This window comes from Heterodontus francisci, chromosome 27 (assembly GCF_036365525.1).
Source record: "Heterodontus francisci isolate sHetFra1 chromosome 27, sHetFra1.hap1, whole genome shotgun sequence".
Classification (NCBI taxonomy): Eukaryota; Metazoa; Chordata; class Chondrichthyes; order Heterodontiformes; family Heterodontidae; genus Heterodontus; species Heterodontus francisci.
In genome coordinates, this window is record NC_090397.1 from 61,484,493 (window position 1) to 61,507,064 (window position 22,572).

Genomic DNA, 22,572 nt, shown 5'->3' on the forward strand with positions numbered 1-22,572 from the left:
AACTATAGGCCAGTTAGTTTGACTTGTGTTGTGGGCAAGGTGTTAGAATTATCATTAAGGAGACTATAGCTGGGCACTTAGAAAATCTCAGGGTAATCAGGAATAGTCAGCATGGCTTTGTGAAAAGGAGATCATGTTTCACCAATAATTTTATTAGAGTTCTTTGAAGGTGTAACATGCACTGTGGATAAAGGGGAGCCTGTTGATGCACTGTACTTGAATTTCCAGAAGACATTTGACAAAGTGCCACATAAAAGGTTTTTTGCACAAAGTAGGAGCTCATGGTGTAGGGGTAGCATATTGGCATGGATGGAAGATTGGCTGGCTGGCAGAAAACAAAGTATGCATAAGTGGATCCTTTTCTGATTGGCAGGATGTGACAAGTGGAGTCCTTCTGGGGCCTCCGCTTTTTACAATTTATATCAATGACTTAAATGAGTGGAGCGATGGCATGGTAGCTAAATTTCCAGAGGACACAAAGATAGGTAGGGAAGTATGTTGTCAAGAGGACATAAGGAGCTTGCAGACTGATATAGATAGGTTGAGTGAGTGGGCAAAAATAAGGCAGATGGAATATAATGTGGGAAAATGTGAAGTTTTTCACTTTAGCAGGAAGAATAAAGAAGCAGAGTATTACTTAAATGGAGAATGACTGCAGAATTCTGGGGTGCAGAGGGATCTAGGGATCTAGGTGCTCTAGTGCATGATCCACAAAAAGTTAGCATACTGGTACAGCAAGTAATGAAGGCTAATGGAATGCTATCTTTTATTAGAAGAGGAATTCAAAATACAAGTAAGGATGTTATGCTTCAGTTGCACAGGACATTGGTGAGACGTCATCTCGAATACTTTGTGCAGTTTTGGTCTCCTTATTTAAGGAACGATGTGTATGCGTTGGAGATGGTTCAGAGGAGATTTACTGGATTGATACCTGGGATGAGTGGGTTGTCTTAGGAGGAAAGGTTAGACAGACTGGGCTTGTTTTCACTGGAGTTTAGAATAGTGAGGGGAGACTTGATTTGAAGTGTATAAGATCCTGAACGATCTTGACGAGGTGGATGTGGAAAGGATGTTTCATCTTGTGGGTGAGTCCAGAACGAGGGGGCACTGTTTTAAAATTAGGGATAGCCCTTTTAGAACAGAGACGAGGAGAAATTTTTTTTGAGGGATGTGCAACTTTGGAACTTTCTGCCTCAGAATGTGGTGGAGGCGGGGTCATTGAATATTTTTAAGGTGGAGTTAGATAGATTCTTGTTGGGCTAGGGGATCAAAGGTTATCGGGGGTAGATGGGAGTGTGGAATTCGAGTCACAAACAGATCAGCCATGATCTTATTGAATGGCGGAACAGGCTCGAGGGGCCGAATGGCCTACTTTTAATTCGTATGTTCGTATCTCTGGAATCCTTCTGGGGGAGAGAAATTTGAGTATTAACGTCAACTTTGCACTTCAGCACCCTAAAACATTCCCTTATTTTACCTTTTTCCTCTATTTTTTGTTAAGAAAAAAGATAATTTGTTAGGTTGTTGGCAGAATCTGACTCCTCTTTTAAACTTATAATTTTGGTGCATATAATTCTATGCTACAGAACAAGACTGCATTGTGTTAGGATTGAGGCTGGAGGAGTGCACTGTCGATCTCTAGTTCCACTTCTCCACGGGTCACAACATATTTAAATATTTTACCCAGTTGCTGATACGGCCAATTATATATTTGATTTTAGTTTCAGAATAAGATCCACCAACCAGGTTTCTTTAATAAGCAGCAAAGTTATTTATTGTAAAACAAGACATTCAATCAAGATGCAAAGCTTATTGACACAGTTTGAAATATGAAAGTTCCCTTCTAAATTAACCCCCCCACACACACTCATATATACACACACCGGTTAAAGGACAAGTTTTCTCTGCAGAGATCTGTTTACAAAAAAGACAAAATAAAACTTCGTTCTAATACGTGTTAATTCTTGAAGGAAAAAAAAAGATGGAATGCCCTTGGGTCTGGCGTCCCGATGCACGTAGAAGCTGTCACTGGGATCTTTTGAGAAGTTCTCTTCCGGCAATGTTGAGGATTAGTCTGGTAGGCTTTCCAGGAGAATCACTCCATCAGCTATTATACTGGATTCTCAGAGGTCAAAAAAGCATGAACTGGTGGCTTCTCTCTTAGCTGGCTTACCCCCAACTGACTCAATACAATGTCCAAAACGAACCAACAAACTCTTGACCACCATAAATCTCAACATGTCACTTCTCTAAACAACTCCCCTAGTCACCAAGGCACTAGCTGTTTACTTAACTTAAGACATGTGACTTCCTGTAAGGATTTGTTTTTAAACCAAGTCCCAAGTCCTTCCAGTGACCTTGTCCAGCATCTATGGAATCCCTTCAGTCTTTGAAATAAATCAATTTCCACAATTATGAAACACACCTCCTCAAAAAATATTTTAAAAATGGAAGCACTTTAATAACAATTTTGATATTTTCTCATCTCAGCAACATCGTCTGCTTTTCTGCTCCTCAAACTGTCATTGTTTCCTTTTTAAGTATTTCCAGTTAAGATGCATCACTGATTTTGGTGATTTTTTTTTATGCAGAGAAACCTAGGGAAAGGTGAACTCAGCTGATCCTGTGCTTGTGGTGATGAGCTGCTCTAGATTGGCACTTGGGATGGAGGAAGGGCTACAGTGCAAACTCCAGTTCTCCAACCTGCTGTCCTGCTAAGTGTGGGATCACTGAATTTACCTAATAGTTTAGAATAGCACCAAAGTTGAAAGTGTACAAGAGAAGGTAAGACAGATCAATTTTGTGGTTAGTTAACACAAAAAGACATAGTACAATCTTTTTTGTACTAATGCTATTTTAAGACTATACTACTGCTTTAACAATGAAATCCAAAATTGGTGTTTGGTTATTTGTCTCATTAACTGAGGAAATGTTCATAAAACTTTGTCGATTTATTTTGTAATCCATTTTAAGAAATATGACAGTTGATCGGCTGTTGCATTGTAAACATGGAGTCGTGACAAAGTCTGATCTTCAGCTTAAGTGTAATTAGAGAGCAGGAGATTTACAAACATAATTCAGTCCCCATTTGAAGTCCTTTTTCTTTATATATTCCCATTACAAATTCTTGTGTATACATTTACAACAGAAACTACTTAGTAAATGTGTTGCTGTGTGATTGTATGCTCCAGTCTTGAGTATTGCTTTGAGGAATTGGGAGAAGGCAAAAATCCTTTTGAATTTGAGGGGGTGGGGTGGGGGTGGTGGGGTGGGGAGGAGATCAACCAAAAGTCAATGAACAAGCTACAATGTAATTGTTAAAAAAAAAATTGATTGTGGATTACACAGGTGAAGATCTACAGGATGGACTGCCACTACAAGAAGCAAACCTTAAGAGTCTCAATGAGGGAGATTAATTGAGGACAGCTAGATGAAGTAGGGTGGGAGGAGATGCACTTGGAGCATGGACCAATTGGGCTGAGTGGCTGATTTCTGTGCTGTAAATTCCATATAGATGAAGGAATTGAAAATTCAGGCAATAATTTAGCAGTGCTCTGGAAGACACGAGTGCGTACTTCAGAAAAAATTTGAGGGCTCTATAACAGACCACACAAAGCAAAGAATCGATCCCTGATCATAGATGCACCCAAACAGAGGAGAAGCTAGATGGTGGTCAGATTGTATTTCACTTAAGGAAAGCATCTTCACAATCAAGGTCGAAGAAATAATCTCAGGATATTTAATTTCCTTCAAGGGTAGAACATGGAAAAAAGCCAGCAACTTTTTACGAGCATTACTGCAGTTGAATCCTTGGCATCAGGTGGCAGGAGCGTATCTCCAACACTGAAGTCCTCGAGGCGGCCAACATCCCCAGCATATACACCTTACTAAGCCAACGGCGCCTGAGATGGCTTGGCCATGTGAGCTGCATGGAAGATGGCAGGATCCCCAAAGAGACATTGTACAGTGAGCTCGTCACTGGTATCAGACCCACCAGCCGTCCTTGTCTCCGCTTTAAAGACGTCTGCAAACGCGACATGAAATCCTGTGACGTTCATCACAAGTCGTGGGAGTCACTTGCCAGCGATCGCCAGAGCTGGTGGGCAACCATAAAGGCGGGGCTAAAGCATGGCGAGTCGAAGAGACTTAGCAGTTGGCAGGAAAAAAGACAAGCGCAAGGAGAGAGCCAACTGTGTAACAGCCCTGACAACCAATTTTATCTGCAGCGCCTGTGGAAGAGTCTGCCACTCTAGAATTGGCCTCTCCAGGCACTGCTTCACAAACCACTGACCACTTCCAGACGCTTACCCATTGTCTCTCGAGACAAGGAGGCCAAAGATGATGAAGATGACTGCAGTTACTTCTAAATATAGATCTTAAGGCAATGCTGGCTGAACAGCAAGCCTGCTGTGCTTTGGTTTGGAAGGCTTAAGTCTTCTAAATAAATGAATGTTTGTGGTGAAGATGTCAAATTTCAAAGATAGTGCTGGGCCAGAGGAGAGTTTGGGTGGAAGAATCATTAGCTGTTTTTTTGTTAGTGAACCCTCTGACATTGTGCAAACAATTCATGGATGTTTGGGAATTTGAGGTCAATTGGGTTTCTGTGCTCTGTCGGTCCACATCATGGGCTCTCGCCCAAAAGCCACAATCCTCCGTATCTTGCCTGAAGAGCAGAGTGAAGGATTTCATTTTAAGGTGGGTTGTATCATAGCCATTCATAGAATGTGCACAAAAAAGCTGGTTTAAAATTTTTGTCTGGAAATGATTACATCAGAGTGGAAAGGTCAGCGCAGGGTAATCAGAATGCATTAGCCATTAAGGAGGAGAAGCTGAGATTGTGTACAGCGGGATTGATTGCCAAAAGCTTAGTTGGTGGTGGCCGTAAGCCTGACTTGTCACAGGATGGCAGTTGGGAATGGCTGCAGTGTTCTGGTAGCAGAGACTTTTACTTGGAAAGTGTGGTCTGTATGTTAACCCATGAACTGAAGTACAAAGCTCTTAATATTATCAGGCAAATGGGAGAAAGAAGTAGGCATGAAGAGTAGAAATTAAACCGATAAACCAAATGTAAACATTTCAGTGACTACAGTAGATGTTGGATTCTATTAAACATGATGTGATTCGTGTTCATTCTGATCAAACGTGATCGACCTGAAACGTTAACTGTTTCTCTCTCCACAGATGCTGCCAGACCTGCTGAGTATTTCCAGTATTTTCTGTTTTTATTTGCTTTCCAGCATCTGCGGTATTTTGCTTCTGTATTACTGTGGTTGGGAATGGTTTATATGAAATACTTCTTGAGCTATTAGTACAGAAAGGTTATGGTTCCCATAGTAATGAAGCTTTTATTGATGTACCTTGTTCTTGTGTCATCAACATGTACGTGGATTCTCTGCTTCGTTAGGCCATTTTGTCATGCTATTTGTTTTTAATGAGCAGCATTAATCACGGGCCACGAGTGTTATATCTATGTATTTCTGTGTTTTTTTCTTTGACCAATAGAATTACTATTTGGCTGCAGTATCTGGTTGCAAACCAAGCTTCTTTCATGAAAAAGAAAATGATTAACCTATGAAAACATTTCTATTTATATCTCTGCCAATAATTCCAAGAGAGAGCAATAAATGTTCAGAAATTTCTCAATGCTATTTAATTCAAATTTGAGTTAGAAAGGCACATAGTTCCACGGATGATAAATTCTGAAAACATCAACTGCCAAATTGCAAATGCTTCCCACTGTATCCTGGAACTTTCCGGCACAGAATGAGGGTTTTCGACCCATTAGGCCAATGCTAACTCTTTGCAGGAGCAATCTAAAACTCATCCCCTTGCCATGCTCTTTAAGCAATATATGTGCTGTTTTCCCCTTAAAAGCTCCAGTAGTCTGTTCCAACCACTCACTGTGGCAAAGCATTCAATGCTTCAGCAAGTGTCTGCACAAAGAAATCAATCCTCAGCTCTCCTCACTCCTGGGGATGATTTTAAACTGCTGACCCACCTCATCACTGACTTGTCAACTGAAAGTCTTGATTCACTCTATCAAAACCTGTCCTAATTTTAAAAATCTTCTCAAGGCTTCTTCTTGACCATCTCTGCTCGAATGAAGACAATACCAGAATTTAACCTCTCCTCATATCTATAGTTTTCCTCTGCTGTATTATCCTGGTAAATCCACAGTGTGTGTGTTTTAATAGCTTTGTTTTTGTTTTATATAATGGGCACCAGAAACTGCACACCGTGCTCTCACTGGGGCCTAATCAATGCTTTGTACAAAATTATCATCTTTGCCCTATTACTCTGGTCCTCTATTTACGTAATTGAAAATGCTGTTGGCTTTTTCATGGGTTTATCTACCTGCACTCTCAACTCAGGATATTATGCAGTTGAACTTCTAGGTCTCCGAATTCTTTCATCCACCTGCTTACTATTTTTCCATTTTAAGTGTTCCTTTAATTTTGCTCCTGAAGACATTTTCTGTCTCAAAATTTGTTTGCTCCGTCTGTCTCAGTGTTCCTGGAGTCTTTGATTAGTTTGATCATCTTTGATAGTTTGCCAACTCACCTACTTCTGTGTCATCAGCAAGTTTCAAGATTGGGCTCCATATGCCCAAGTGTAGACCATCAGTCTAAACCAGACGAACCTGACACTGACCTCCCGGCGGACACCACTCCTGATCCTGGACCCATTTGTGCAACAACCATTAGCCCTAACCCCATTTTCCTTCCCTTCAACCAACTTTCTATCCATGCTGCTACATTTCTTGCTACACAGGCCTGAATTCTTCTATTGAGTTCTTTTTTTTTTTTGAGACAGCTTATCAAATGTCTTCGAAAAATCCAAATACATAACCCCTTTATCCAGTTGGTTACTTTATTTATTTATTAATTAATTCAAAAACCCTTTAAATGGCTTTAAAAAGCAGCTTATTCAGTACTGAGATTTTGATCAGTATCCATTGATCTCTGTTGCATATCAAATGTGCATGGATGCAGGGTGAGGACAGAATCGGACTCTGTTGTGATGCTGTCCTTGGTTGAAAAACTCTCAATAGCTTGGGTGAGGCAGTAGAAGTTGTCCAGCTCCAATACAGTGTAAACATCAGAGCTGGTTCCTTCAGGAGATTTGGGGAGGAGGCAGAGGAGAACATCTTCTGTACAGAAGTACCTTTTGGCTATGCTACACGAGGGTGGCTGTTCACTTTGCTTTATGTAATGATTTATTAATAGACTTGCTTTTTGTGATCTTCAGTCACATTATAAGGATCTGCTCATTTGTTTCATTAAAATTTTCTTCTCTCAACAGAACTTTCCAAGCGTTATGGCACCAGAAGCTTTCACGTGAGATCAGATAGTGAACGACTAGGTCTCAAACCCCAGATGGACTGCGCACAGAAACATGCACCCTGTAGCATCAGAGCTCGACTGGTTGTAGCTTGAAAAGAAGAATCTTGCTGTTGCTAATGGTAAGCAGTCTTTTAGCTGACCTGGTACTTCAGCCTGGAATCAAGTCCACTTCAAGTTAACAGAGAGGGCCTAGTGTTTCTGCAAATTGTACCCAAAAGGCGCTGGTCACTGTTGCCTGTTATGCCTCGGTGAAGTTCAGAGAATCACAGAACTGTTAGAGCACAGAAGGTGGCAATTCAGCCCATCGTGTCTGTGTGAGCTGTAAGAAGGAGTAGTTTACCTCGTGCCAGTCTCCTGCCTTCTCCATAGCCCTGCACATTCTTCCTTTTTCAGGTAACCATCCAAGCTCCTCAATTGAATCTGATTCACCACACTCTCGAGCAGTGCATTCCAGATCCTAACCACTCACTGCGTGAAAAAGTTTTTCTGCATGTCACCATTGCTTCTTCTGTCAATTGTCTTAAATTTGTGCTCCCTTGTTCTTGATCCTTCCACCAGTGGGAACGGTCTTTTCCTATGTACTCTGTCCAGACCCCTCATGATTTTGAAGACCTCTATCAAATCTCATTTGAGCCTTCTCAAGAAAACACCCAACTTCTCCAGTCTAATCTTCATAACTGAAGTTCCTCGTCTCTGGAACCATTTTGTGAATGTTTTCTGCACTATCTCTAATGCCTTCACATCTTTCCTAAAGTGTGGCGCCCAGAACTGAACACACTACTCCAGTTGAGGCTGAACCAGTGTTCTGTACAATTTTAACATAACTTCCCTGCTTTTGTACACTGCCCCAGTGTACACAGGCAGTACCCAGAATTGAACCCGGGTCGTTGGAGCTGTGAGGCTGCGGTGCTAGCCACTGTGCCGCCCTTTGTTACCATAAATGCTAATGTTAAATCTCCCATGGATCAGTGCAAGGAGTAGTAGGGTAATAAGAGGAGTGCAATTGCCCAGAAATGAGCCATTCTTCTGGGTACTGCCTGTGTGGAGTTTGCAAGTTCTCCCTGTGACCGAGTGGGTTTTCGCTGGGTGCTCCGGTTTCCTCCCAAAGCCAAAGACTTGCAGGTGATAGGTAAATTCGTCATTGTAAATTGCCCCTAGTGTAGGTAGGTGATAGGGAATATGGGATTACTGTAGGGTTAGTATGAATGGGTGGTTGTTGGTCGGCACAGACTTGGTGGGCTGAAGGGCCTGTTTCAGTGCTGTATCTCTAAATAAACAAATAAATAAATTAACTGATATTTATGTAGCAGACGGGCAGATCAATTGACTGATTGATTTAATGCTCTTGGCCTTTTTAAACTAATTGCAGCAGCAGCACAACTATGGCTCCAATTGATTGTTGGTCAGGTAATTAAAAACGGAGTTGTCTACCTGCCTCCGCCCAGTCGAATGAGTGTAGTCGGTGGAAACTTGCCTTTCCAACATGGAGACGTAGCTTTGTGGGCACGTACTGCTTCAGGCGAAGGGACTGTTGAACTGGCGTAAGCAATTGTAGATACTCGAGCGTAAAGTAGTTGTTGTTGAAATGCACTTGCACTTCGAATTTTGCAATCTTTTTCGCTATTTGATTTGATTCTGCCCAGATGCTGCTGTTGTCTGGGAAGGAAATAGTATGGAAATTCCAGGCTGAGAGGTGGAATGTTTTTTTTCCCAAAAGTGTCTTATATTTATTGGTGAATAACAATGCTCAGTTTGTCTCGCTTGAATGTGGTAATCAGAGGTTTGATTTCTACCCCGCCCCCCCCCCCCCCCCCCCACCCCCACCCCCCTGTTACAGATGTGTTGGTGAGTGTCTGGCAATTCAAGGTTTACTGTGTGCAGTCCAGGCATTGTGGCTGAAATATGAAGTTGGGGAGAATTGTATCAGCTGTTTATGTTCATTATTGTTTTGGCGTTGACAGAGTTGCCAGACGGTAATTACTGGAGTGATGTAGAGTTGCGAATGGCCTTGTTTGCAACATGAGGTGTGCAGTGTAGTACTGTGGCCTGTATAGTTTAAAATAATTGCTGTTGAAGTGAGAGACCGGTGAGATTCAGAAGTAATATCATCCACTGTCTAAATAGGCCACACAAACAGTGGCTTCTCGTAACCTCCTGAATATGTAGGTCAGGCAAGCTTGATGAGTTTTTGTCTGCCTCATTGTCTTTATTCTTAGTGTGTATGTGAAGCAGTGAGGTTAGAGTGCCAATTAATCAGTGCATTTAGCTGTATCTCATTCTTCTTAGTCATTACTAGGTGGTGTTCTCAATACAACAACATTAAAATATACAGATTTTTTGTTGCAGAGCAAAAATTGCACTTCGAAAAGGTAATTAATGTAACCGAAAACAGCCAGAGGCTTGACTCTGAAGCTCACAACCTTAGCAGCAGAATTTGTGCATACTGTTGCAATGTTAAATTCGTATTGAATGGTTTGTTAAATGCTTGTTTTGTTTGATGCTTCTCACCTGAAACCTTCAAATTTGCTTTCTGTTTATAAAGAAAGTGAAGTATAGAAAGCTAACCTTGCTCATCTTACTGGCAGTCCAGGTACTGTTAATCTTTACAGTAAAACTTCTCATCTATATACGTCAGTTATCAGTGTTGTGTCTGTCCGTTATCTTTTAGCTTCATTTCCTCCCATTTCATTGTGCTTTTTCTGCTTTGATTATTCACTAATAATTTTTTGCAAAATCTTTTTCCCCATTACAAATTTCTCTTTTGAGCAATCTGCCAAAAAACATTCTCTGAATTCCACCTTTCATCACCGTCTCCAATTGGCCCACGATAAACCCTTTTAACAATAAAAATTACCAAAATATGCAAAATAGTTCATGAACATGGCTGCAACAGCTTTCTTTGCTATTGACTTGACATACTGCAGTATGTCTGCAAGGTTCTGCTCACCATTGTACACTCTTCCCACCATAATTCACAATCCTCAGCTGAGTAGCTGCCCGTCCATGTTGCAAGTTCCCCAGCCCCCTGGCAGTCCTAATGTTAACAAAAGTTGCACAAAGTTCTGTTCACCCATTTTCCCCAGCCCCCACCTGTGCTCACTGGTCCAGCAATGCCTTGATTTTAACATTCTCATCCCTGTTTTCAAATCTTTCCATGGCCTCACTCCTACCCATCTCTGTAACCTGCTCTATTCCTACAACACTCTGATCGCTGGCTCATCTAAATCTGGCCTAGGCGCATCCCCGGTTCCATCATTGGTGGCCGTACCTTCAGCTGCGTCGGTCCTAAGCTTTAGAATGTTCTCACTAAATCTCTCTGCCACTCTAGCTCTCCCTACTCCTTTAAGTTGCTCCTTTTTTTTTTAAAAGAAAAAACTACCTCTTGACCTACTGTAATACTTCCTTACGTGGCTTGGAGTTATGTTTTACTGCATTAAAGATGCTGTCTAGTAGTTGTAGAAATTGGTCTTTTGGGTTGTTGGGGCTACACCATATATGGAAAGAAACAAATCTCCGTATTAATATAACCAACAGCGATCCCGAGAATGCACGTGTACTTGAATTCATCTGTAATTAATGAACTCCTGACTAGTTTTGGTATGTTGTGTGGCCTATGGGACAGGGTGATAAGACTGTGAACACAGTTGGTTGCTGTCTGGTTTTAGTGGGCCCATAATCTAAAACATTGTTATTCCCAACACAATGAGCAACAGTGCAAGTCAACTTGTGACTATTTATTGTAGAAGTTGATTTTTTGACAAGGTTGTTTGTTGCTGCCAGTCAACTTGCTGATTATTACAGTGAAGCAAGAAAAAGTTTATTGAAACTTAGCAAACAGATGCAAATCCACTAACACACACTCTCTCTTTTAAAAGTAGTCTAAGTTGTGACTTATTAACTTTTTGTTCCCCATTTGGAACTCTACAAGCTTGCCCACTTCCCCCTGTCCTTGTCGTACATTTTTCTATCCACTCGTGCTTTTCATTTAAAAATTAAATCTTACCCACCACTCCCCCATACCCCCTTCTCCCTCCCCCCCCACCCCCCCACCCCCACAGCCCAGCCAAACCTTCATGACTTCACTCTAAACCTATATCTGCAATCTTCTCTAAACTTCTATCGGCTCGTTTACCCTTTGATTCCCCCCAAAGTCTGGCAATAATGCATTTCTTTCCCCAGCCCTAACCATTGGTGGCAGAGTCTTTGACTGTCTCAGTCCCGCTGTCTGGAACCCCCTTTGTAAACCCGTCCAGCTCTTTCTCTTCGTTTACAAAATCTTTCTCAAAAAGCTCATCAGTAAAGGTTTTGGTCACCTAATTCTTTCACCATGGACTGTGTCCTTTGTTATCAATTCCATTTTCTTCCACACATTTCCCCCCCTCCTTTTCCCATAAAGCACTTTTATGTTTAATCATAACTTCATAAATGCAGTTGTTCATTGGTTTATTGTGGCAAAGAACTCATTCGTTAGTCCTCTGTGCAATTTTGAAAACTTTGGCAAGGTCACTTCAAAGTCTTTTGTCTTCGAAGTGAAGGTGAGCGTAACTCCCCTTTCCTCCTTGCATTCCTGCTACTTTGGAATCATCTCGGTGCTTACCTTTCTCAACCCTGAAGGGTAATAATGCCCTTCATCTGATTAGATGGCCAGGGCTTAAACTAAAAGCATGATCTCCTTTTGTGAAGTTATACTGAGCAAAGATTTGCAGTACAACATTACGGAGCTATATTTGAGATTGGAAGGAATTTTCTTTTCAGCACAGAATGGGTATGTCATATTGTCTGTCCATGAGTTAGAACAGTTGGCTGTGTTAATCAGTACCTTTTTTTGAAAAAAAAAAGCTACTTGGCTTAGATTTAGGAACAGGATTGGGGTTTATAAACAAAAACAAGAAATGCTGGAACCAGTCAGCAGGTCTGGCAGCATCTGTGGAAAGAGAAGCAGAGTTAACGTTTCGGGTCAGTGACCCTTCTTCGGGGTTTATAAAGTTGTCCGTCAAAAAGTCAGCTACTGTTCAGTGGAGATGAGGGTAGATGTGTTGAAGTTTGTCTTGATTGAAAGGAGTTGTTAACTTTTCTTGTGATGATTAAATAATGTGGGTGAAGTCCCGTAAAGGACAGTTTTTATCTAATCTTTAGAAACATGGATTTGAGGGGAGAATTGCCATTTTCTCTTCCTCTATTTTGTTATTAACCAAGAATAGCGATAACTAAATGCTTTGCAGAATGCAATAGCACCTGAACTTTTGGGACTAGAGGAACATCTGGTCAGGGGTAAATAATATAGAGTTAAAGGTTAGATAGGATGAATCGACTTTAAAAGCAAGAGACCATGGTTGTATTGAAGTGATTTATGACTTTAACCTCTTAAAGGGACTAAACCAAATCAGCAGTACATCCCTATGAATCTCTATTAAGTTCAAACCAGATAAATTCTTGTCGACACTTATTTGGGTCCAAAGAATTGAACTAGTTTTCCCTCAAAGAAAACCAACAGAGAATATTACTGTCTTTCGGATAGCTATTTTTAAAATAATTATGGCTAAGTCATAAATATCCCAGATATTATAAAGGTCTGGGAAACTCTCTTCGATACATATCTCTCCACCTAAAAAGACACAGAGAGGGAGTTCTTGTAGTTGTATACAGAATGCTACATGAGATGTTTAATTAACATATATTTAATAAAGAATTGAATATGCAGTACATTATGTGGTTAAGTATATCACAGTATCAAATATTAATGAGATGTAACACATCTTATTTCTAAAATAGAATCCAAAAGTTTAACCCTGCTAATGTTACAGCAAAATATCTTAGAATATCCATCAAAATTTAAAATAAAATTTTACCTTAAATTCCCCAAGTAAGCCGTAGGGTGAGAAGTATTGATGAGGAAGTCAACACTGCTGATTTTTGCTTCAGAAACACTCATGTTTATACTGTTCCTGAGGTATCATTTGACCTTTTAAAATATAGGTATTACCTTTGTGTTTTTTTTCTTGCTCTTGAAATCCATATATGGTAGGATCATTAATTAACATCTCCACTTAATGTTTTGCTGGAATTCCTCTGCTTTTGAAGTTGTGAGCATTTATCTGGTCAAAATGTTAATAATTGTGTTTACTTGACATCTGTTCCTGTAAGTACTATTTCATTTATTGATGTCACACAGGATATTTCAATGTGTTTATCCTCCAAGTCCCAGAACAGGCAACAGAAACGCTGACATGGATTTCCAAATTTAAAGGTGTTTCTGGTTCACATTCTATTGTACCAGGGACTTTGAAAGACCTTGACATTTCTAAATCTTCTCTCCTTTAAAGGGGAATGTTAGTGATTCTTGAAAACTGACCATTTATTTGATCTTTAATTCGATAAGGTATAATATATTAATTATATCTAAATGCTACCTAATTAAGCCTACTCTACCTATGTTTCTTCACAAGGTGGGAATGTGGAGATGGATAGACGCTGTGCAATTTTGAGTTAACAATACCTTTTGGGTAGTTGAACGATCTTTGCTTGAGACTAAATGAATCCATGATATATTGTGCGTGCTCTGTGGAAATGCCTGTTAAGCTGAATAATTTCTCTTTTCCATGCCCATCTGTCTAATTCTGTTGCTTTGTCGTTTGATTACGTTGATTTCAGTGGTTTTATATTTACTTCAGACGTAATTGGGCATTGCAGCTTATTGGTACTTGGTACTTTGGTTAGTGATTTGTGCTGTACAGTATTGAGCTTGTTGTGCAATGTTCTGTGGGCATCAAGTGACAGCACATTCTACGCTCCTGATTGCATTGTCGCCATCACTTTAACTTTATCAAATGGGAATCCAGATTTTTTTTTTTTAGGGAATCACCTTCATCAGCGCATATTATATTAGCAGTACATGTTTCTCAAGCTCATTGTGATCGACCTTCAGTCCCTTTATAGATGGAGCTGTTCATCTGAAATATACTCAACATTTCGGATGTTCCACTTTTATTCTGAAGGAGGCAGGAGTTCTCTCCACTGGGGAGTTTTGAAAAGGCTTAAATTCCTGGAGCAAATCAACCCCAGCCTGTTCTAAACATATTGAAGTATATTCAGTGTTGTGACATCAGGGACTGAATTTTGAAATGTCTGAGTACGGGAGTGAGTGCACATGCAGTTTGAAAATTGCATTCTCTGAGATCGGCACTGTGTCCCAGCGCCTCCGGAACGCGAAGCAGTTTTGAAAGGGAAGCCAGGAGGGAGGGAACAGTTAGCCCGCTGTCTCCAATTAATGTTGATCTCACTGAGGAGCTCATTGAAGAGCTCATTGTGAGCAGTTGGTAAGTTTCAGTAGGAGGGGTGTGGAGAGAACACCATGTCTAGAATACGGCAGGATGTAGAAGTCCTGAAAACTGCGGGGGGGGGTGGGGGGGCCATGGGGGCTTGTGGAAGGGCTGTTCAACACATTTCAGAAGCCCAGAATAAAGCTCAACTGCTCAAACTGTGCCACAGAATAGCCATCACTGAAGCTGAAAGACTTGCATTTGTCAGTGGTGAGTGGTAGGAATCTGGAGAGGGATGCGAGGGCACAGCTATCACTTGGACAGCTGGGGTTGGCAGGGCAAGGCCTGGGGAATGAACAAACTCCAGCTGAGGGAGTTCAGATGGGAAGAGGCTACTCTGACATTGGACAGAGCAGCCAGGATTAGCTTCAGCAAAGGGAACCTGCTGGACAGGAGCAGGCCAGAGGAGCACAGCGGGGGCTGCAAGGGGAACAAGGCATGACCCAGAGCATCAGGTCTATCGCCCAAGAGACAGCTACCTGCAAATGAGGGTACCAGTGCTGTAGAAGGTTATGCCCATCCAGACAGGTGGTCTCGGGCATTTGTGCTCTGATCCACAATGGCCTGAGGCCTTGCAGCCCCCATGGCAGTCCCTTACTTGCAGCTGTCAAGGTTACAGTCACCCTGAATTTTTATGTAACCAAGTTATTCTAGGCAGACCTTGGTGTCATCTTGCAGTCTGGCATCTGGCATTGGGGGCAACAGTGGCATGGTCGTCATGTCACTGAGCTAGTAATCTGGAGGCCCAGGCCAATGCCCTGGGGATATGAGTTCAAATCCCACCACGGCAGCTGGTGGAATTTAAATTCAATTAATTAATAAAAGTCTGGAATTGAAAGCTACTCTCAGTAATGGTGCCATGAAATTATCGATTGTGGTTAAAAATGCATCTGGTTCACCTAATGTACCTTATGGAAGGAAATCTGATGTCCTAAACTGGTCTGGCCTACATGTGACTCCAGACCCACAGCAATGTGGTTGACTCTTTTAACTGCCCTCTGAAATGGCCTAGCAAGACATTCAGTTCAAGGGCAATTAAGGATGGGCAGCAAATGCTGGCATCCCATGAAAGAATAAAAAAAAAATCAAGCCATCAGGCAGGTCATAGGTGCCATATTATGGTGGACAGGGGAACTACATCCACTTTGACACAGGCCAGCACAGAAACAGAGGGCTTTGCCACCATTTCTGGATTCCTTCAGGTCCAGGGGGGGTCATCAGTTGCACCCATTTAGGCATCAAGGTACAGACAGACCAGCCAGTCAGATTCCTGAACAGAAAGGGCTGCCACTCATTGAATGTCCAGTTGCTCTGAGGAAGCGAATCTTGCAGCTCTGTGCCTGGTTCCCGGGCATCTGTCATGACTCCTTTTATCCTGTGAGAGTCCCAGGTGCTGCACCTCTTCAGGCCCACACCCAGAGTCTCTGTGTGGCTGCTGGGAGATGAACGTTATCCCCTAAAGAGATGGCTCCTGACACCCATCTGCTACCCAGATATGGATGGCGAGAGGCGCTATACTGATCTGCATTAAACAGACCATTAGCAGGTGGTGCCCTCCAAAACAAGCCAGCCAGAGTGTCTCGTATTGTGGTTGTCTGCTGTGCCCTACACATGACAATACAAAGAGGCATGGAGATGGATGAGGAGGAGGACTTGGAATGCCATTCCACCTCAGAAGAGGACCTGGAGGCAATGGAGCATCGCTCCAGAGGTGGCTGGCGCCCAGGCATCAGATGACTCCAGGCGATGCTGTCCCAGACTTTGCCAAAATTCTCCAACATCACAAAACATGGAAATACAGCTATCCCAGATCCCCATGGTCCTCCACCCACTCCACATGACTTAATCCCCTTTTTGGTGTGAAACATCACTAACACATGTATCAGTTTGAACACCCAATCAATTGATGATAAAATGAAAACAAAAGAGCAGACAGATGTGGAAAACTGTACCCAGGTGACCCATTAAGTGAAATTAATGGCATGGTGCTTTTGTTTCCCTACAGCTTCTACAGGGTGCTTTCCCTTGTGCCAGAGGATGAGGTGGAGGCAGCCTGCTCCTAGTCTCTGCCTCTGGCTGAGATGTCTATGCCTTCCAGTCTTGTCTTGGAGATGCCTGCGTGGGTTCCTCCACAGGCTGCCATGCCTGCATCATTGCAGGGGCAGCCTCTGTCACAGGGCCCTGGCCCATAGATGGTTCCTGAGTTGGAGGGGGTGAGGAGACAAATGGTGATGCTGGTGCCCTCAGGGGTGGCTCCTTCATTTGCTGCTTCAGCCCTTTCATGGTACACTTGGATTCTGGATGAGGCCAGCGACTGGGATGCAGCTGGCATCCATCCAACCATCTCGGTGCCATCAGCGAGACTGAGCGGTCTACGCTACAGGGAGGCGCTCTTTCTGTGCACATCAACAAGCTGCTTCTGCACCCTCTCAGTGGTGCTAAATATGGCTGTCCAAGATGTTGCACAACCCCTCAATGGAGGAGCACATGTGATCGAAACCCTGAGTCATGACAGAGCACAAGCACTGCATGGACTCCTCCATTGCCTGTCCATGGCTCATCAAGGCCTCTGGGAACTCTGACAAATGGAACTGATCTTACTCTGACTCTCAAGGAAGACCCTCCTTGTTTGTGATACTTGAGGCCCGGCATTCACAGCCAGCAGAGCATCGCTGTGTCTGTCTTCCAAGGGGCAATACCTGCAGCTGACTCAGCCTCACCCCCCTCCTCCTGCGCACTCATGATCTGAGGTTCACCCAGTGTTCCCCATTCTACACTACTTTGGGGCCCAATCGAGGTGAGTGTGTCTGTGCTGGTGAAAGGTGCAGAGGTATGATGCGATGGTGCTGGGTCCACTGACTTCCCCTGCCAAGGATGGCATTGACGATTGTGCTTGTGCCATTTGGTTCCCCTTTGCAATTGCCCCTGTGGAACGCACAAGAAAGTGGAAATGAGAACCCGTCCCACTTGATGAGTCACAACACATTCAACCCCTTAAGTGACAGCAGTTGAAGTTCCATAGCAGGCTTTACGATATATCAGGAAAAGCAAGGGTCCCAACAGTGACCCCTGGGGAACGCGACTACAAACTTTTCTCCAGCCAAATAAATCCATTAACCACTACGCTTTGTTTCCTGTCACTTGGCCAATTCCATATCTATGTTCCTGTCCCATTTATTCCATGAGCTGTAACTTTGCTCACAGGTCTGTTGTGTGGTACTGTATCAAATGCCTTCTGAAAGTCCATGTACACCACATCAATTGAGTTACCCTCATCAACCCTCTCTATTATCTCTTCAGAAACCTCCAGCAAGTTAGTCAAGCATAATTTTCCCGTAAGAAATCCATGCTAGCTTTCTTCAGTTAACCTGCATTTCTCCATGTGACAGTTAATATTGTCCCAAATTAATCACGAGGGTTCTGGACAGAGTAGATGGGGAAAAACTGTTCCCACTTGTGAAAGGATCAAGAATAAGAGGGTGCAGATTTAAAGTAATTGGTAAAAGAAGCAAAAGCGACATGAGGAAAAATTTTTTCACGCAGTAAGTGGTTAGGTTCTGGAATGCCTGAGTGTGGTGGAGGCAGGTTCAATTGAAGCATTCAAAAGGGAATTAGACTGTTAGCTGAAAAAGAAGAATGTTCACTGTTACGGGGAGGAGGTGAATTGGCACTAGGTGAATTGCTCATTCGGAGAACTGGTGCAGACGCGATGGGTCAAATGGCCTCCTGCGCTGTAACAATTCTGTGATTCTGTGAAATACTGTGTTGGGCAGGAGTCTCCTCCATGCCCTTTACCTCTGGATAGAGTGATCAAAAACCCTGCTGTTGATGGCCTCCTGTCTCACTGTTCCCCACGGACTGATACGTTGGCACCCTGGCAATCTGCACCTCTGCCTCCTTCATCGGGGTAAGAGTGTGGAGGTCGGCCTCACCACCACCCATTTGAATCATTTCCCCTGCGTTGTGGACTCCTTTTTCCTGCAGGATGAGGGGCGAATGATTTATGAGTAGGCTGCCCCTGCTCAGCTCTTCAGCATGACAGAGACATGAGCTGCTGTGCCCCTCCATGATGTCCCCTTCTGAATAGTGCCCCATATCTGAGGGTGGCTGCTGTCTCAGTGATGCAAGTGGACACTTGATCTGGCAACGTTGGGGGGGGGGGTGGGGGGGGAAATCTCTGGACCTTGAGGTCAGTTCATATGCATGCAGGTGTTTTCAGAGTTGGTGACCTGTCACCAGGGTGCTGCTGGCCACTCGCCTTTCCAGACCTCGTCAGGTCTTTTGAATCGCTTTCTGCACTGGATCCATGTCCTTTTCGTGACTCCTCGTCTGCTGACCTCCGTCATCACCTCCATCCGTGCCCTCTTTGTTTCTCTAGGTGGATTTCTTCTTCTGGATGCTGGGAACAAAACATCTCTCCTGTCGGACACAGCATCTGTTAAATTCTCAACGGAGGTATCTGAAATGCTAGTGCTGCCCAGGGACGTGTGCCCATGCCAGTGCTAGCCCTGATGTCCCTGCTGCTGCATTGTTTAAGTGAACAGAAAGCCCGGTCATGGCTGTCGTTCCCCTTTTCAAGGGGCCGTCTGATACTGAGTCCTGCCTTCAGGCCCCTCCTGATGCTGCTAATTGGTGCCGATTTTGCCCCCGAGCCAGTTAGGTCCTTTGCATTCCAAAATAGTGTTGATAATGCAGCACGGGGTCAGGACCCGGAACTGTTCCGGGCATCGGGTACCCGACCCAGGAATGAAAACTTAGCCCCAGGATTCTGCCTTGGGCACCATCACATCCATTTCAATGGTATCGGACCATGAGGCAGTGCACCAATTAATTATTTGTCAGGTTGCTGAACTTGATTGTTTTCAACCCATTGGAATTTTGTCGTGGTGTCAGAAAGGAAATGGTCTTGCACAGGAAATTGCTAATGCAGAAGCCATTTCCACATTGGGATGAAACATTAACGGCCTGAATTTTTGTAACGTTATTCAAGGCACTAAGGCATTTTTTACATGCCTGATAAGGTTTTGTTATCATTGCTCTGGAATTTAATCTAGCACCAACAAGATGTCTAGCTGGGTAGGCAACTATAAAATGAGTACAGTATATGACAATGGAATCTTGGAGGCTGCATTAACATCACTATGTTAACTGCGTCATGAACGTTGAGATTTGTTGCGACTCACTGTGTCTTTCTGCAGTCCTGTGTTACTGATCTTTCACAGAGCTGTGAACATGAGGGATAAGAGTGAGATTTATATACTTTAGGTCAAAGGATTGCATGTCAGGCACCTCAGTCGTCATGTTGGAGTCTTCAAAGCTGATGGTGCACAAATTCTCCCTGTAAGAACATGTGCCAGCCTGACAAAGCTCTGACTTTAAGCACAGGTTGGCACAGCCTAGGCTTAGAGACACTGAAGTGTATGTGAGAGTTGCTTTTTTCTTTTGGGCCTCCTTATCTCGAGAGACAATGGATACGCGCCTGGAGGTGGTCAGTGGTTTGTGAAGCAGCGCCTGGAGTGGCTATAAAGGCCAATTCTGGAGTGACAGGCTCTTCCACAGGTGCTGCAGAGAAATTTGTTTGTTGGGGCTGTTGCACAGTTGGCTCTCCCCTTGCGCCTCTGTCTTTTTTCCTGCCAGCTACTAAGTCTCTTCGACTCGCCACAATTTAGCCCTGTCTTTATGGCTGCCCGCCAGCTCTGGCGAATGCTGGCAACTGACTCCCACGACTTGTGATCAATGTCACACGATTTCATGTCGCGTTTGCAGACGTCTTTATAACGGAGACATGGACGGCCAGTGGGTCTGATACCAGTGGCGAGCTCGCTGTACAATGTGTCTTTGGGGATCCTGCCATCTTCCATGCGGCTCACATGGCCAAGCCATCTCAAGCGCCGCTGACTCAGTAGTGTGTATAAGCTGGGGGTGTTGGCCGCTTCAAGGACTTCTGTGTTGGAGATATAGTCCTGCCACCTGATGCCAAGTATTCTCCGAAGGCAGCGAAGATGGAATGAATTGAGACGTCGCTCTTGGCTGGCATACGTTGTCCAGGCCTCGCTGCCGTAGAGCAGTGTGAGAGTACACCAGGCAAAATCATGCAGTCTGCCAGCTAGGACCACCTTACCTTTCTAAGGCAATGGCTTGTAAGATTATCTGAATCAAATGGGATAAATCCTGGCCCCTTGTAGTGGGTCTCTCCTTTTGAGGATGATTGGTTCTGAATTGCCAATGACAGAAGTGCTGTCTCTGAACCACTTCAATCTTCCGGAGACTCCGCTTTCCAAGCCGCATTCGTTTCTTTTGATTCTTGTCTCCCTGTATTTCAAGCGGGGTTGTCACTGGTTGGTCATTAGACACCCAACAAGCCAGTTAGATTGATGATTAGGAAGGATGAAACAGAGCACAAATCCATTTAAACACATGGAGCTGTGTGGGTTTTTCTTTCCCCAACTTTCCACAGTGGCGCAGTGGTTAGCACCGCAGCCTCACAGCTCCAGGGACCCGGGTTCGATTCTGGGTACTGCCTGTGTGGAGTTTGCAAGTTCTCCCTGTGTCTGCGTGGGTTTTTGCCGGGTGCTCCGGTTTCCTCCCACATCCAAAGACTTGCAGGTGATAGGTAAATTGGCCGTTGTAAATTGCCCCTAGTTTAGGGAGGTGATAGGGAATATAGGATTACTGTCGGGTTAGTATAAATGGGTGGTTGTTGGTCGGCACAGACTCGGTGGGCCGAAGGGCCTGTTTCAGTGCTGTATCTCTAAATAAAAATAAATAATTAGATGTGAATCAAACTGAGTGACATTTTTAAAGTAAATAAATAAGTATAATTTCAAATAAGTGACAGCTGTGGTTCCAAGACACCCAATTGGGCAAGCTTATCTGAATGGAAACTGTATTTTTAAGTTTCATTTCATGTGCATTTCAGTGTCTGACTTTCACTTTCCTGGGGAAGGAGTTGAGCACTCTGAATAAAGCAGTAGAATGGGTTGAAGAGATTTACAGAAATGCAGGCAGCAATTGGAGAGAGAAAAAAGGCCAGAAATTTTAGACAGCTGGTCGACTGTTTTCTCCACCCCCCCCCCCCCCTTAGTGCTCTATAACTAACGTGTCAGAATGAAGATTGTAAAATATCTGAAGTTGTCTTATTATTTTCTCTGATTTAACTCGTGTCTTGAGTTCAAAACATTGCATTTCACATTTTCCCAGTGTGTCACTTTTTTGCCTCCGAGTCCTATGAAGTTATTGGTTCTTCAGGTTATTGAACTTTGTGCTGAAAATATTCGTCAATAAAGTATGCCTGAACACACAAACCATGAATAATTCCACTCTTTGCTCTTAACTTGTTCTTTGTCTGGCTTTGGACTTGAAAAAAGGTAGTCATTTTATTGACCGATCAGAAGTAGGAAGGATGAAAATGGAGGTGGAACATTGTACCAACATCCAATATTGCTCATGAACCATTTTCTTTACATCTCTCCAGTACTTTGAGCTGTTTTTCTTGATTAAGCGCAATAAGATTGTTTGGCATTTTCACTTGGTAGGAATGCTGAAGGGTACTCTCAAGTTGCACAGCAATCAAAGTGCATGTGTAGATAGTTCATAGTTAAATTACCAATTAGGGCACTTCAGTAAGGCAAGATGATTTGTGTTTCTCAAGGTAAGGAATATTATTGCTGTGGAAGTTTGTCCAAATTTGCATATAGTCAGTTCCCTGTAATGTACTACTGTGACCTGTTTCCATTTCCTCTCACCTGCCATCTTATTGTTTCAGTGCCATATTTGGGCATTGATGTATTATGTGCTTGAGTTCATTTTAATTTGGAGCCACACAACCAAATGACTCTTTCAATAATTTATGGACTTGAATTTGGTCCTTGAAGGTGAAAGGCTTTGTTCAATACACTACATTGCCTTCT

At 43.2% G+C, this 22,572-nt stretch overlaps 1 long non-coding RNA gene across 21 annotated transcripts in view; it reads left to right on the plus strand.

Annotated features, from left to right (window-relative positions):
* The window catches only part of LOC137384865 (uncharacterized), a 290,645-nt gene that overhangs the window by 159,462 nt on the left and 108,611 nt on the right, over positions 1-22,572 (plus strand). For 20 of the 21 annotated variants that reach the window (XR_010977693.1, XR_010977691.1, XR_010977692.1 and 17 more), the window contains one exon: positions 7,303-7,462. This is a non-coding gene — a long non-coding RNA (uncharacterized lncRNA). Of the gene's footprint in view, positions 1-2,591; positions 2,785-7,302; positions 7,463-22,572 lie in introns of all 21 variants that reach the window. The other variant, XR_010977676.1, reaches the window with a different exon arrangement.